The sequence below is a fragment of the Thamnophis sirtalis genome, unplaced genomic scaffold (assembly GCF_051295495.1).
Source record: "Thamnophis sirtalis isolate CommonGarterSnake01/CBP01778 unplaced genomic scaffold, rThaSir2_p1.2 scaffold_4, whole genome shotgun sequence".
NCBI lineage: Eukaryota > Metazoa > Chordata > Lepidosauria > Squamata > Natricidae > Thamnophis > Thamnophis sirtalis.
The window spans coordinates 52,248,661-52,261,209 of NW_028261384.1; the positions used below are offsets into that span (position 1 = coordinate 52,248,661).

The following is a 12,549-nucleotide window of genomic DNA, read 5'->3' on the forward strand; positions in this document are numbered from 1 at the left end:
TTAATACAGTTCCTCATGTTGTGATGACCCCCCAACCATAAAATTATTTTATTTTTTCCGTATTTTTTCAAAAATATGTTTTCTGATGGTCTTAGGTGATCCCTGTGAAAGGGTCGTTTGACCCCCAAAGGGGTCCCGACCCACAGATTGAGAACCGCTGTTTTAGATGCTTAGGTTGAAGATACTGAGGCAATATAAAAAAGGTTGATTTAAAGTAATAAATAGATACAAAACTGATGTTATGTTTCTACAAGAATTTCTTATTGGAAAGGGGATAGCAGGTTTTCTTACATTAGTAGGAAAAGTTCTAAGACAATTATGTTATTGTAAAAGAAATTAACATAGTAACAATACAAGTATATATTGATTTAGATGGCCATTTAACTAAATTGAGGGTTTTTTAAATTAGATACTATTCTTATTAATTTATATGGACCTATAAAAATGATCTGGAATTATGTAATGTGTCTGCGTGTGGCAAGAAGACATGATGTAGCATTTATTTATTTTGGCTTGTTAAATTTATTTGTCTTCTATGTTGCGTTGGGACTATTTAGGCAGCTTTAAATAATAAAAAGGAAGAAAATGAAAGGGACTAATTTAAAGGTAATTGCTTTGACAGCACAGAGGATTTTGTCCATTTCTGGGCAAGATGTCTCCCTAGGCATCTCATAAGAACTAGCACCATACAAGGATTCTAACTGGAAACAAATCTGAGTAATTTTAGAGAACAGGTATTAAACAAATTATTCTGCATGACTTTGAAGATTATCGTCAAAGCTCCCCTGGGCTAGGGGTGATCAGATGATGTGTGGAACTGGGGATGCAATGAGAACAAAGAAATAATTTTGTTTTACCATTCTTATCACTAAACGATAGCCTGAATAGACATGACCAGTTGGAGTCATCATTTGTTTTCCTCTAGTGGCACTATAGATATCTCTTAATCCACTTCAAAACCCTCAGTTCCTCCATGAACCACAGGGAAAAACAGAAGTGAGAGGTCACAAGAAGTTACATAGGTATAATCTTGCCAGAGCCACAACAGCCTTTTGGTTCTAGGTTGTTACTAAAACTTTGGCAACACCGTGCAGCAAATCATTCAGGATATCTACAGTTCTGTCTGGAGCCTATTTGGGTCCATCAGTGTCTGGGGATGGACCAGTCTAATATGACCATTCTAAATATGTGATTCTAAAGGGCAAATTTAATATTTGATAGACCTAAAATTATAGTTGTAATCAAAGCTGGAAATTATTTCAGACTTAAAAGCAAGAGTTCCAGTTGATTGATAGATGTATGACATTCACTTCATCCCCTCATTAGGAATTACTGTACTTAATTTACAACTGGTCATTTAAGTTATGATAGCCTATGAGCAGTTGCCAAGTGCCCAATTATTGTGTGCCATTTGCTTTTTTTTCTGCTGGCTTCCCCACAAAATCAGTGAAGAAATTGTCAGGGAAGGCTGCAAGCGGAGCAGACAAAAAGGAGCTAAAACCCTTCATGGGCTGCAGGAATGGAGTTGAATTTCAATTCGTCTCTTGTCCTAGCAAAGATAGGCTACAGAGCTCAAATTCTGAAGATTTCAGCTCGTTCCAGCAGTCCCATGAAGATTTACCTACCATCCTTGAATGGGAGTTGAAATCCTTTATGGGTTTGCAGGAAATCCTTCAGTAGGCAGCTCTTTTGCTCTGTCTGCTTAACAACCTCTGAGCTCTCTTAACAACTGCAAGTGGGAATGTCAGGATTTTCACTGAATAGTTTAAAATTAAAATGGAAGTCTGCTGAAAGGCTTGGAAAGTTTGGTAGCACATCTTTCAAGCAACAAAATAAGCAGAGTATAATTTCTGAAATAGTTTTTGAGAATGAACAGACTGTTTTTGATTATCTTGCTATTAATCAGTTCTTACTTTTTTATGTCTGTTTATACTTTGGGTGAGAATTGGGACTCTGATGAGACTAATCACTTGCTGAATCAGATGGACACTGAATTGTTGTTGTTAGATAATATTGACATGTTGAAAGCATCTGTCATTCCAGTAACTATTAAGATTCTATTCAGCCATTGCAAAATGGAAAGGTTCCTGGTGCAGATATTTTTCAGGGGAATGCTATTGGAAATTTACAGGTCTGTGGGTTCTTATACGTTTGAAGGTATAATGCATTTTTAAAGATGGTAAATGGTCATCATTATTCCATGACACACATATAGGTTTGATTTTAAAACTTAGGCAAGGATCCTAATTCTAGTTCTAATTATAGACCTATTCCATAGATTTTACCTGTCATGCTGGCTAGACTCTTGTAGAATGTCTTACCAGATAAAACTCCTTCCCACCAGATTGGGTTTATCAAAAATCATTAGGCATCAAGTAATTTATTGACATTAATTGATATAATGGATATAGCCAAGGATAGAATTGACTCTGGAATATTAATGCATCAGATGCAGAAAACAATTTGGTTTTTAAAGCAGATGGTGATTAGATGGGGCTCTCCACAAAGTTTGTCCAGTTGATTGACATTTATTAAATCTCAAATAATTTCAGGTTCTTTTTAATTACAATATGGAATATGAGAAGGATTTTCTTCTTGCTATTTAATATGACTTTCGAATATTTGGCCACCGTAATAAGACAATATTTAACTATTATGATTTACATTAGCAGGGTATAAAATTTTGTGTATACTGATGACATTTTGGTAATTTTTCCTATTAACATTTTTATTAAGATATAATAAGATACAAAATACAAAAGAAAATAGGAAAGAAGGGAAAAAGAGTGAGGAAAAATTAGGAAAAAAGAAGCATTGACTTCTGACTCTCTGTTGCACTAAAATAAGGCACTAATATCAAATCACAACTTTTTGCTTTTTTAATAATATAAACTAGTCATTCCTATCAGGATCCATCAGTGTAATCGGTAAAACCCAAAATCAAAGTTTCATTCTTTTCCACTTCAAGCACAAAGTTCAGAAGTGGTCTCCATGTAGAAACAAAAGAATTCTTTTCTTTAAAAAAAAGAGTCAGTTTTGCCATTTCAACCAACTCCATCAGCTTCTGCAACCATTCATCTTTGGTAGGAATTGAAGTGTCCTTCCATTTTTATGCATACAATAGTCTTGCTGCTGTCAACATATTCCAAACTTTTTATCCAAATCTTTTTCCATTGGGCCCAAAAGAAAAATTTCTGGTTTTATCCTTATCTTCATTTTCAAAATTTTCTGTATTAAAATATGAATCATACACCATTTTTTTTGCTTACATGTCCACCATAAATGATAAAAAGTCCCTTCTTAACTATTACAATTCCAACATTCATTTGACATAGCTTTATACCTCTTAGATAACTTTAGTATAAAATATCAGCAATACATCATCTTATAATTTTTTTCTTTTAAATTATAATTTAATGTAAATTTTAAACTCTTCATCCACATATTTTCCCATTGTTCAAGTATCACATCATATCCAAAATTCCTTGCCCATTGAATCACAGAATGTTTTACATATTCATTTTCCACATTCAATTTCAATAACATTTTAAAAATCTTAGCGATAATATATTCACTGTTTCCATATAGTAAAAGTTTCCAATTTCTTTTTAACAAATCAAATCCATAGCACTTTTTATCCAATTTAAATATTTCTTTCTGTTGTTGATAACTAAACTAATGCCAAACATAAACTTCTGATTCAAGTTCTTTCTTTGGCGACATTTTGGCAATTTTTGAATCAATATTACTGTGTGGTTTAGAGGTACTACTGTTTCAGACAGGAAGGCTGTGCAGAGTGGTGAAGACAATAGAATATATTATTGGAAGTTCGCATATAAGTGATGTTTGACCATGGTCTGTAGTATTGTTTGGGAGACTACACACTACACATCCTCTTCAAGATTGATTTTCTTTTTTACCTTCTGAAAGGATGCTTTGCAGTATCCAAAGCAGAACTAGATTCTGTAATATCTTTGTACCAACAATATATATCAACCTTGTTAACTCTCAAGACACTTTTTTTTACTATGTATTCTAAATGATCTGTGATTAATATATACAGGTAGTTCTCAAGGTACGAATCTAATGGAGCCTGCCCATTACGTTCATAAGTCAAAATATTCATCAAATAAATCAGACTCAATTTTACAAATTTTTAAAATCAAATTCATTAATTGAATCAAATTGCTCATTAAATGAAGTTTTGACATGTCCTGCCCGGCTGTCAATCAGCTGTTTCCCGTATAGCCAAAGGAGGAACTGCCTCCAAGGAGGCTTGCAGAGTTCTCTATTTGCAGTTTAAGAAAACCCCATTTGCTGCTAATCAGCTCAATCTTCTTCAGACAGCTGCCTAGAGGGGTGGGACTGCAATTTACAGAATTCTTCAATTACAATTGTTTTTTTAAAAAAAACACCTGCCACTAATTACTGGTAGCTTAAGAGATTCCAGCCAGGCACCTAGGGAGATAGGGGAGGGGAACTTACAGAACTCTTGGCTTGCAATAGTTATAGAGATGGAAGGGACCTTGAGGTTTCTAGTCTAATTCACTGCTCTCGCAAGAGTATTTCTGATAAATGCCTATCCAGTCTCTTCTTAAAAGCCTCCAGTGATGGGGCTCCCACAACTTCTGGAGGCAATTTACAACAACTTTTTTAAAAAAACACTGTCCTGATCAGCACAAACCTTTCCAGGCAAAATCCATAAACTCATATAAATAGCTTGCAAATTTGAAAAACAGCAGTTTAGAGAAGAGATACAGCATACAGCATTATAGAATGCTTTGTGTAAATGCTGGCTAGCATTTCTACAAGCAGTTTTTTGTAAAATGTGTTTTTTATTTTCCATTTTTCATTCCCATACAGTCACATATATATTGTGCATAACCGGGGCCATACAACATTAAACAATAAACACAGCAATTCCTCTTGTCAACAATACCCCCCAAAATAGAAACCCAATGTACCTCTTAGACCCTCCATACACCTCTTTCTTTCACCCCCCTCCAACTTTCCATCTTCCCTCCATCATTCCCCTCTACCCTACTTCCCCTCCCCCACTATCACTCCTCTCTCCCAATCCACTCCCTCCCTTCCATCTCACCCTCCCTCCAATCCTCTCTCCCACCCTCTCTACCCCTCTTTCTTCTATCCCGCTACTCCTCCCTTTGGTGTATTTCTACTATATGTCAATATATTCAGCTTGTCCTATTTTACAGTAAAATTAAAGAGCAACAGTATACATGTGCAATCGCATTACATTGAAATCTAACACATACTATATATCCCCCTCCCCCCTAACACCCCACCTCCCTTCCCCCCCCCCTGACTTCCCAGAGCCCGTACACGGTATAGATTTTTGACAAACACAGTCTAAAATATATTAAGACAAAAGAAATAAAAAAAAGAAGTTAATAACATCTCTACATTGAACTCAGCTTCTTCCTGTTGCAATAACTTTGAACAGTTTAGATTATTCCTGATCTTAAGCATAGGCTATCTGGAATTTCTTAGTCCCGTATTTGTTTTGTGTATAGTCAATCCATTTTTTCCAGTCTCGTTTATATCTCTCATTTGAATGATCTTTAAGATATGCCGATATTTTAGCCATCTCGGCTAGGTTTGTAACTTTCAATGTCCATTCTTGAGTTGTAGGCAAGTCTTCCTTCTTCCAGTATTGCGCCACCAACAGTCTTGCTGCCGTTATTAGGTGCAGAAACAAGTTAGTCTCTACCACTGTAAAGTCAGTACATATACCTAGTAAAAATAACTGAGGGGTAAACTTTATCCTTCTTTTAAAGATATTTTGCATAATCCACCACATTTTTATCCAAAATGCCTTATGACCTTTTCAAATTGGAAAAGGTACAAGACAGGGCTGTCCTTTGTCTCCACTATTGTTCATTATAACTTTGGAAGTATTGTTGAATAAAATACGGGGCTTGGATGGTCTAAAAGGGGTCAAGATTAGGCAGCAAGAATACAGAGTCCGCGCTTTTGCGGATGATTTGGTCATAATATTGGAACAACCGCAGGAATCTAGTATGGATTAATCAATATGGTCAAGTGTCTGGTTTTAAAATAAATTTAGGAAAAACAAAAATATTAGCTATAAATATGAGTACTAAACAAAAGGAAGAACTAGGAGGGATGCTAGGATGTGAGGTAGTCAAAAAAGTCAAATATCTTGGGGTTAATATTTTAACCTCAAACGGGAAATTATATAAGCACAATTATGAACCACTTTGGCATAGTATACAGATAGAGATGAAAAAATGGGAGAAATTGCACTTATCTTTGCTGGGTAGGATAGCGGCAGTGAAAATGAACATCTTACCAAAATTTTTATTTCTCTTTCAAATGTTACCTATACTTAAAAAAGATGCAAATCTTTTAGAATGGCAGAAGGGTATCAACAAATTTGTATGGGCAGGAAAGAAGCCGAGGGTAAAGATGAAAATAATGCAAGATGTACACGAGAGAGGAGGCTTGAAATTACCTAACCTAAAACTATATTATGATACAGTGGCGCTATCTGCAATTAGTGATTGGACTCATTTAACCAATGATAGAATACTGAATATCGAGGGACACGATCTGGTATATGGTTGGCATGCTTACTTGTTATTCAACAAAAAACTGGATAAGAATTTTAAAAGTCATATTTTAAGAAATGCTTTACTGCGGGTCTGGAAAAAATACCAATATAAACTAAATGACAAGATACCCATGTGGGCAATTCCCAGACATGCAATTGAAAATATGAATATAACACAAAAACAGGATAGAACCACCTACAGACAGCTTCTCACTTTGGAAAGCGGGGTACTACAATTAAAATCTTTAGAGGTATTTAAAGAGGAGAATGTAGTTCAAACATGGTTCCAGTATGGGCAATTACAGGCCAGGTGGAAAATAGACCAAAAAAGTGGTTTTATCCAAGTTGAGGATAATTTGTTTAAACAAATAAGAGATCAAAGCTTAATGCGCATAAAGAGGATATATAATGTACTAATACAGATGGATTCGGAAACAGAATTAGTTAAAGATTGTATGATAAAGTGGGCTCAAAATATTGAAGAACCAATAATGTTGGACACATGGGAAAGAATATGGGTAAGAAATGTGAAATTTATACAAGCTCAAAATTTGAGAGAAAATTTTTACAAGATGTTCTATAGGTGGCATTTAGATCCTAAAAAGCTGGCTTCTATGTATCCGAATGTACAGCCTAAATGTTGGAGGTGTGGTTCTCTCGATGCTACATATTTTCATATATGGTGGTCTTGTCAAAAGGTTAAGGCATTTTTCTACAAGCAGTTTTAAAGCAAATGCAAATAAACTTTATCTTTGCAAAGAACTGTACTTACAAATACAATACTGTAGTTTGCAAAGTATAATACGTTACCTAAAAAGAAGCAGAACAGTTCCCAAAGTGCTTACAAACAGTACTATTGAGTAACAAAAAATGTTTTAAAATTCTTACAGAACCAATTCTAGCACTTCAGTTCTCAGGCCCAGGTAGCAGCACCAAAAAAACAAAAAGAAACTCAGTGCTGCCCTTAAGAGAATTGTATTGTAACTCCAAGGCACAGGCAAGACACAGAGTTAAAAATGGTGGCCACTGCAGGAATGACTGAATCCAAGTCACATGGCTACAGAGGCCTGTTTTTGATCACAGTTTGAATTTGTAACATAAGTACCCTTTCTGAATAAATTTGTTCTGGTGAAAATTTGCTAAAGGGGTCTTCGTATCTGAGGGAGTGTGTGTGTGTGTGTGTGTGTGTGTGTGTGTGTGTGTGTGTGTGTGTGTGTGTGAGAGAGAGAGAGAGAGAGAGAGAGAGAGAGAGAGAGAGAGAGAGAGAGAGAGAGAAAATTATTTTGAGAGCGGGCATCAGAAATTCATTTTTAATGTGTGCGTGTTCATCCTTGTTCATAGAAAAAAAATGACAAAAAAGGCTTATCTTTTCTATCTCTTACCTAATTTTATATACTTTATGCTGTATTTTGGAAAGTATTCCGGTTGTATGAGAGCCAATTTGGTATATACTCAAGCACCTTGTAGTACAATTAAGACTAGATAGTAGGATAATTTTGCTGCCTAAACCTGAAGCAGCAAAGGAGCCCCAAACCATAACATTTCCACCATGATGCTTTACAGTTGGTATCAGATTCTTCTGGTAAAATGCAGACTTTGATTTTGGTCAAACATTAAGTACTATGGACAAATAACTCTGCCTCATCTTTCCCTAATGTTCTTTTTCGGCAGCAAATATTTTCTCCTTGCACATCTCCCAGTAGCTCCTTTAAGTAGCTCCTTTCTAATGATACAGTCATGCATTTTGACATCAGTCATGGTTAGAGGTATCTATAGGTAACATGATGGAATTCTGAGGATTTTAGATACTTTTTTCAGCATCCCGTATTCTGTGCCCAGACTAAACTTGCTGGGATGGGCAACATGACAATTGTTTGAAATCTTCTCCACTTGTAGGTGATCTTCCTGACAGTGGAAAAATTGATGTGATCTTTTAGATCTCTTGTCAGACTCAAACGCGTCTATAATCTTCTTTCTGAAATTATTTTTCTTTCATACTTTTCTATCCAAGCATGATACCACATACTTCAGCAACAAAGACCCAATCAAACTACTGTATTTAAGATGCACTTTTCCTCCCTTAAAAGAGGGTGAAAATTTGGGTGTGTCTTATACACCGAATGTAGCTCCGCCCGCCCACCGGCCCCCACCCTTTGGCCTCTGCCTCCCAGCAATTTACCTCCTTTCAGCAAATGGAGAAAATGGGGCTTGCGGAGGCAGCAATAGGCTATTGCAATCCCTACAGCCTGAAACAGCTAATCACCGGGAGCCCGTGCTGAAACTGAAATTGAAAGTGAAATAGGCTGTTTGCTGTTTGCTGTAAGGAGGCAAATTGCTGGGAGGCAGAGGCAGTTTTTTTTTTCTCTTGTGCTAATCAGGCTAAACTGGAACGGGCTGTTTGCTGTTTGCTGCAAGGGGGTAAGTCAAAAACTATAAATGCCTATAGAATGTTCAAATTATTAGACTTATTTTTTAAAGACTGCTTTATTATTGTTCTGGACAACTTAACAAAATGAAGAAACTTTTAAAAATAAATGCTTAATCTGAAGAGGCCCAGTGCTATTGTATCTTCTTTTAAATAGCAAAGAATAATGTATACTTCCAGAAAGCCACATCAATTTTAACAGCATCTGCACAAGTATAGTCTGAAATGTAACACCACAAACAGTGTATATCGTCTGTACTGTTTGCTGCAAGGAGGCAAATTGCTGAGAGGCAGAGGCAGATTTCCCCCCCCCCCTTGTTTTCCTCCCCAAAAGCTAGGTGTGTCTTATAATCCGAAAAATACAGTAAATGTCTGAAGTTTAAATATGACAGGTTCCTCCCAGATCATTTCTAATGATGTCGTAATTGTTGCACCTAATTCTAATTTTAGATATTTGAAGTAGTGATAAACTACTTCAGGACTGCATTCCTGAAGGACTGCATTCATTTTTTCCAAATTTGTGTTTGTTTATTTAACTTAAGTAATAGACTATAAAATGTAAATTATGCATATTTATTTAGCTATCAATTTGGTTGAATTGAAGAGCAAATATCTGCATATTTTGAAATATGTTCAAAAAGTATAGTTTACTTACTTTTTCACATGACGTTATGTAACCTATTTCTTTTTTGAGATTCGTGCAACTTGAGAGTAATAACAGGAAGTGTGCGATAACACCAAGTGTATTTTTCAGAATGATAAATTTAGTTCTATAATGAGGAATAATTGAGTATTAACATCATAAGCAAAAAGGTTTAATTAAATATGTGAGAATATTACATAATCAGTTATTTGCTGTTGACATAATTGAAGGAAAGAAAGACTTTAAGGAAATTGGGATATATTTTTAGATTGGCTTCTTTTGTTAAACTGAAGCTGAATGGATCATTGTAGGTATATCCTGAAGCAGATGATCATCTTTGTTTGATTGATAAATATCTGGCAGAATTTGATTTTCAAATCAGTTTAAGTTTAAAATTAATAGCTTTCACAAGAGCAACAAACAGCAAAATGATAAATATGTTACAATTGGTGAGGCTAGAACTAGTGGGACTCAGACCCGTCAGAATCATTTTGTAAGCATTCAGTAGAAAGCAACCCACAGGTTTTCAAGATCGTCTGGAGAGGTGATGTTTTAAAGAAAGCCCCGAAAAAGCCGCAAAATCTGGAGAGACGGGTGGTCAGTCTTTTTTTGGGTGGGGGAGAGAACGGATCATACTGCTGAGGACAGGATACTAGCAGTGCTGGGAGCCAGGCTGTGTGTGAAGGCGCGGCGGCCGGGGTGCCCTGAAGCAGCACCAGCCAGCATGTCCCGCAAAAAGAGCCCCAAGGGCAAGGACAGCAGTGCTGCGCCCTCCTTTACCCTGCCCGCTGCCCAGCAACCTGCCGCCTCCTCATTGGGTGGATTGGCAGGGGTGCAGGCACAGCCCAGGAGGGGGCAGCCAACGGGTGGCACTGCCCAGCCAGCCCTCCCTCACCCTCAGTAGCGAGTTCCATGACGTCATGTTTAAGGTGAGCAGTGGGCATGGATGCCACTTGGCCAGGGCAGTAGGGCTCACCCAGTGCCTCCCCTCCTTCTGCTCACAGAGTGAAGAAAGGGTCATTCGACCCCCAAAGGGATCACGACCCACAGATTGAGAACCGCTGGACTCTATGGTTTGATGAAAGCAGTCAGAAGTTTATGGTGAATTAAGTCTTTCTCCAAAACATAAACTAGGATTCCAACAAAAACCTCTATCTACTGCCCGCCACACCAAAAGTTCAGGACAGATCAGGCCTCTCCAGCCCTCTCTCAACAGAGGGGAGAGGAATAAGACACCACCTATGTCTAGTCTACAATACACCCCTGGTAACAGTTCCAGGAAGATTCCACAATTTTATTCAGGAGATCCTGATAGCACAGATCAACCCCCAAGTGGCTTCAAAAGCTCTGAGAGAGAGATAATGAACAACAAAATAACTGCAAAAAATACAATCCTTCCATTCCCCCCCCGTCCCCCCCAAAATCTGCCATCCAGTCTCAACCAATACCTATCTTTCCTCCTCACCTCAAACACGGAAACATACTGCCATCACAACTGATGAAGCTTCTTGGATCAGAAGTGAAAAATTTTGTTCTTCCTCAAGGAAAAAACAATCCAGCAGCTTCAGGCACTTGCTCGTGGCTGACAGTTCCATTCAGGAGCGGAGGCAGCAGCAATGGCGGCAGGCACAGCGCAGGATCCCTCAGAGCCCAGGCACTTTCGGGACTTTTGCAGGGCCGGGAACTAGCTGGAAAACAAGTCCTCCACCACTTCCGAGCACCACATCTTCGCTCCGTGGGCAGCAGACGTGCCTGTTGCGAGGCCGTCCCATGTTCCAGACCGGCTGGGGAAGACAGGTACCCTTTGTGTCTGCCAAGCCTCCCCAAAACGTGCTGCTTCAGTTGCACCAGCTGCCAGTCGGGCCATGGCAACCCTCTGCTTGTCCGCCCACCCATCCATCAAGCGGTGGCTGGGTGGGCATCGGGCAAGCCCCACTGCCCTGGTCAAGTGGCGCCCATGCCCACTGCTCACCTTGAACATGATGTCATGGAGGCTGAGGGAGGGCTGGCTGGGCAGTGCCGCCCGTTGGCTGCCCCCTCCTGGGCTGTGCCTGCGCCCCTGCCAATCCACCCGACGAGGCAGCAGGTTGCTGGGCAACGGGCAGGGTAAAGGAGGGTGCAGCACTGCTGTCCTTGCCCTTGGGACTCTTTTTGCAGGACATGCTGGCTGGTGCTGCTTCAGAGCACCCTGGCCGCCGGCACCTTCACACACAGCCTGGCTCCCAGCGCTGCTAGCATCCTGTCCTCAGCAGTACGATCTGTTCTTCCCCCCCCAAAAGACCGACCACCCGTCTCCAGATCTTGCAGCTTTTTCAGGGCTTTATTTTAAAAAAAAACCTCTCCAGACGATCTTGAAAACCTGTTGGGTTGTTTTCTACTGAATGCTTACAAAATGATTCTGATGGGTCTGAATCTCACTAGTTCTAGCTGGGCGGCAGCGAACAGGCGCTCACACGGCTTGGTGATACCCCTAGGTCAGTGAATGGTGCTGTGCCCGGCTGAAAAGGGGGTTTGCTGGGTGGCTGTGCATGAGTGTGGTCACTTTATGGCTGTTGTGTTGCGCTACTGCGACAGCGCAACACAGCCATTCGCCCATAAGGCTGTGCCCAGCTCTTTGGGAGCCTGCTCGCAAGAGAGCAGCCGCCCGGCAACCCCAAAACAATAAACCCTCCCCTCATAATAAGGCCCAAGCCATATTTTGTGTGTAAAAAGAAAATAAGACCCTGTCTTATTTTCAGGGAAACACTGTAAAAAAATTTGAAACCCACCACTGGTTTGTGCAACCCCTGCCATAAGCAAGTTTGAATATCTAATGAGTTGAAGGTTATTGTATTGTCTGATGTCTAAGCCTTATCTCACTCTGAAAGTCTGAGCCTCTGTAAGTTG

At 39.0% G+C, this 12,549-nt stretch overlaps 1 protein-coding gene across 1 annotated transcript in view; it reads left to right on the forward strand.

Annotated features, from left to right (window-relative positions):
* Positions 1 to 12,549, forward strand: part of ANO10 (anoctamin 10) — a 138,705-nt gene that overhangs the window by 92,668 nt on the left and 33,488 nt on the right. The window lies entirely within an intron of this gene.